The sequence below is a fragment of the Conger conger genome, chromosome 1, assembly GCF_963514075.1.
Source record: "Conger conger chromosome 1, fConCon1.1, whole genome shotgun sequence".
Taxonomy (NCBI): domain Eukaryota; kingdom Metazoa; phylum Chordata; class Actinopteri; order Anguilliformes; family Congridae; genus Conger; species Conger conger.
This window is the reverse complement of record NC_083760.1, coordinates 6,282,842-6,287,804: the sequence shown is the minus strand read 5'-3', so window position 1 is coordinate 6,287,804 and position 4,963 is coordinate 6,282,842.

Genomic DNA, 4,963 nt, shown 5'->3' with positions numbered 1-4,963 from the left:
CCCAGAGTGTAATACTTCAACACGCATTTCCATACAAATATAAAATGAAATGAAAATAATACTCTACTGATAGCATCAAACTGTGTCTCACACATCCACAGGCTTTTTGAGCCACTTAAGAGGATATTTCCATTTCCAATTAGGGTCCTTTGATGACTCCTCTAGATTAGAGTACAGAGGTATTTTTTCGTTCTCCGCCATATCCCAGAACGCACCGCTTCATGTGGGGCCTCTGAAGACGTCTCTTAGATCTGCACGCCTCACGATTGTAAAATCACTCCGACAATCTTTCGCCTACGCGTATAATTCATCCTTTCCCCGTGTACTCCCTGTCCATTGTTACAAAGTCACCGTCCCACCTAGTCCGTAATCTCACCCCGCACTGCTATTCAAAAAGAAACTTTTTCTCTCTCGTTTCAACCCTTTGGGTTAAAAAAAAAAAAAAAAAAAGTGGTGTAAAGATCAAAAGAACTCAGTAACTATATTCATAAAAATCTCTCCATGCAGCGCATAGAGAAACACACCATACAGGCAGTATGCTAAAACGTTAAAATCATTAGGCTCTTCTGAAGTTAAAAAACGTCGAGTGTGGATATTTTTTTGGGAGAAAAGTGCCGCCCGGAACCACTCCTCCAAGCGCCAGATCAAAAGCGCCGCTTCCACGCCGCCCTCCTCCGGCCCCCGTCGATGAAATTACAGCGCCCCAGGAGAGACGGAGGCAACTCGCATGACCTCTCTCTCCGCCGCCGGGAATTCTGGGAGTTCCCGTGTCACCGCGTGTGAACGGGCCTTTCGGGAGCGTTCCCCCGGAGCTGGGAGACGAGTCCCGGCAGGAACGTTCTGGAGACCATCCCAGCCTGACACACCCAAAAACAGGGTGGGGTACGGGACCAGTGCCCCAACCGGATACCCAACACCCATGGCCACCTTTCTCTCCTTTCTACACCTGTCCCTCGCTCCCTCTCTCCCTCCCCTCTCTCTCTCTCTCTCTCTCTCTCTCTCACTCTCTCTCAATTTTTCTATTTTGATTTGCTTCATTGGCAGGACAACTACAGTTTTTCTCTCTCTCTGACCTTGATACATAGAAAAAGAGTTTTTACTGACCACCTTTCCACCACTGGCCCATAATGCCAAGCTAAAATGCACATTCAAAATCTAATAAAACTAATCTCTGCTAATGCGGGTTACAGTTGAAAAACTCTCTTGCAGGCTAATATCTTCAGCATAAAATGTCAAAAAAAGAAGAGTTGTAAAAATAACAAGGATTGGTTCTTTTTACATTTTACTGGAGCCTAAATGGTTATAAAGTATTTTAAATACACATACATTCATACATACATACTTACTTCATGCTCTGAAAATGTATATAATATGCTCATATGTTATTAAATATGCTTGCCGTTTATGAATTCAGTTCGATATGTTTTAGGTCTGCAGTGCTCTGTGGATAATCTGGGCAGGCACGCTCCTAGCGCACATCATCTTCGTGTTTATCGGAGGCGGGAACAGCTCAGCGTAAAAAAACCCTCATGTGGGATTCAACCCTACGACGTGCTGGCGTGCCGCGCTCACCCCGCTAATGAATACACACGGCACCGCTGCCAGCGCGAGAGCCGTGTTATTCCGTGTTATTGTTTTGATCGGTTTCAGCGGGGGGTTTCGACGGCACGGATTGCGGGCGTCTTTGTGATGGAGAGAGCGAGTTACACAACAGGACTGTTTGTCAAAACACCGATGACCCAGTTCAGAAACTGACAATACAGGCGTGCATATCGGAGGGAGAGAAGAAAAAAAAAAAACCAGGGAGAGAGAGAGAAAGAGAAAAACAATAATACATATTCTGCTCTCACCGACAGCAGCGGTTACCTAATGCTAAGCCACACAAGAGCACCTTGAAGAACCATAATAGGGGGGAAAATATTGCTTCCTGTGTTTTTGATGATTTATAATTTATGGTTTCCCTGGCTTACCTCCATATCATATTTAAATATATATATATCTAAAACAATATCTATGTTTTTTTGCATATTTTTTTCAAATCTTGTTTTTTTTTTTCCCCACAGGTGTATTCAGTACCAGCTGCATTTGCATATATTAGATGCCTTTTTTTACACCCTGCTAGTATTCAGTATTAATCTTATTAGCATATATAACGGGATTACTGAAATCCGGAGTTATTTGTGTCAGACGGGAGACAAAGGGAACGGGGCTCTTATTTATGCACCCCTGTGCGCAGGAAACTCACATCTCACTCATGACAGCCGGGAGGGGTCGTCGCGGTCGTTTGGGCTGGGGACTCCGGGGTGTAAGAACCTTGGAGCGGAGGTGTCTCAGGTGCTGTAGGAGGGGACAGAAGGCCGTAAGCCTGGGAACGGTGGAACGTTACTGAAAGTTCCAAGTCAGTGTTCCAGAACTCCCTCCCTTTCAGTCGCCGGCAGTGATTGTGACATCAGCATTAGAATGTTCCGCTACGAACATTCTAATGACCTCACACCTTAAAGGGTTAAGCATGCGGATGTCCGCTTTCCTCGAATGTGACTTGAAAAACAACATCACACAAGTAATTGTACAGTATGTACCATAGCTTACTTTATGTTCCAAGTTTGTTGATAGTATCTTTTTGCCTGAGTTAATTTTCCGTATCCAAAGCAGCAAATGTGCACATACAAAGGATTAAGCAATGAGTAAATGTAAATACAATGACATCAGCCGTCAATATTGCAACCAGTAGCTGTACCTACTAAATAAGCCAACAAATACCTACTTACATATTCAGGGAAACCTTATGTGCTGCTCTTTTGGGCAGGATTTTCAATCCCAATGGGAATACTCCTGGTAAAATAAACGTTAAAAAAAAGTTACACATTTCTTTGCTTGGACTTTTGGTCTTTTTTCGCTGGCTAGCATTATTATACCCAGGGATATAATAAGCTCAACCATTATGATATTTCACCCAGCATATTTCCCAGTCACTGGCCTATTAGCATTTATCCCAGCTTTAACTAGTGGCCCTGCGCAGAGAGAATTCTTCCCTCTGGGGACTTCTTCCCAACTCTGTTTCAGTCGTTTCTCTTCCCATGGGAGACTTTTTTTTTTTTTTTTTTTTACCTCACTGGCTATATTTTGAGGGGTTCTGTCTTTCCCAATTGTCAGATTCTTCCGTAAAGTTTCTGCACAACAGTGTCTCTTTAAAAAGCACTACACAAATAAACTTTAATTGAAATGAAATTTCAGGAGATATTCATGAGGCATGTATGAATAATATGTAAATAAATAAAGACGCAAAATACTAAATATAAGACATAAACATAATGTAATAAATGAAATATCAATATAAAAAGAAGAATGAAATGATCATTTGTGTTAAACAATAATAATTTCATCTTCCTGTATTGATTAGTTTAATTCCTACATCATTCAGCTACCAATCCATCTACCTGTTGGAAATCATCATAATCATTAACTTGTTTTTTCTTGGTTCAGTATTTGTCTGCATACAATGACAATATACATGCAAAAAACTCTTTTTTTTTTTCTTTATTATCAATTACTGATGGTCACAATGTCATTACCACTCATGGTCAAGAACATAACTGTTTTGAAAACATTTCAAAGACAAAAATGGCTCAGAGAAACAACAGACAAAACACAGATTTTAAGAGGACTAACCTAAAGAGAACACGAACAGTAAACTTCTTCAGTAAGCACAGTGTTTCCATAATTTGTGCAGTGCATAATGAGAAAACCAGGGCGGAAGGTCCACTCACCTGTCTGAAGCGCTGATTACCCCGTGTCCAGGTAGGATGGCGGTTATTATGACTGCCACGCACCTGACTCCTCCCCCTCTCCTGCCGTGACCGGATGGCTTCTCAGAAGACGCCTCCAGGTACCACCTGGCACCGTGTTTACAAAAGCGTCCGTCCGTTTACACTTTTCTCTCTGTGTTTATACCTCCATCGTCACATGCTGAGTCATGGTGTTTTGGGCCTGTGCAACACCTGGGGCCTGTTTCACAAAGCAGGATAACTGAGTTAGCTGGATAACTGCACTGAGTAAAACCCACAAAGCAGGATAACTGAGTTAGCTGGATAACTGCACTGAGTAAAACCCACAAAGCAGAATTACTGAGTTAGCTGGATAACTACACTGAGTAAAACCCACAAAGCAGGGTTACTGAGTTAGCTGGATAACTGCACTGAGCAAAACCCACAAAGCAGGGTTACTGAGTTAGCTGGATAACTGCACTGAGTAAAACCCACTAAGCAGGATTACTGAGTTAGCTGGATAACTACACTGAGTAAAACCCACAAAGCAGGATTACTGAGTTAGTTGGATAACTGCACTGAATAAAACCTGGACACCCTAAATCTGGAACATGGACTGAAGTAAAAACAGCTGTTCTGGGTTTGACTCAGTGCAGTTATCCAGCTAACTCAGTAATCCTACTTTGTGGAACAGGTCCAAGAACACACGCGATCAAAGCCGCCTTATGTGTTTTTATAAATGTAAGGCATATTGTCATAATCCTTATGGGGTCTAATAACAGGTTTTGGCACTTCAATATGAAGTCTTGTGGATTGATATCGCTCACGTTTTGTTCGTGTATATAGTCATTGCATAGTGTTTTGGATCCAAGGTAACACCATCTATCTACGTGCAAATCAATGTGCGTATCAAAATCTGTACCCCTCTATCTACACACATATATAGATATACAGATATGCATATACAGTATATTTTGAATATACATATTATATAAAGCCATAAATATATATTCTGTTAGGCATTAATATGATGATGTTGGGTGTTGATATGATGATGTTGGGTGTTGATAGGATGATGTTGCTGTTGGTATTATTCAGAAATTGAATGTGGAATATTCCGGGGCACAGTCTCAGCCCAGGCCACTGCCCTGCAGGTGTGAGCCAGGGAACGGTCAGACTGGCAGTCTGGTCTAGGGGAA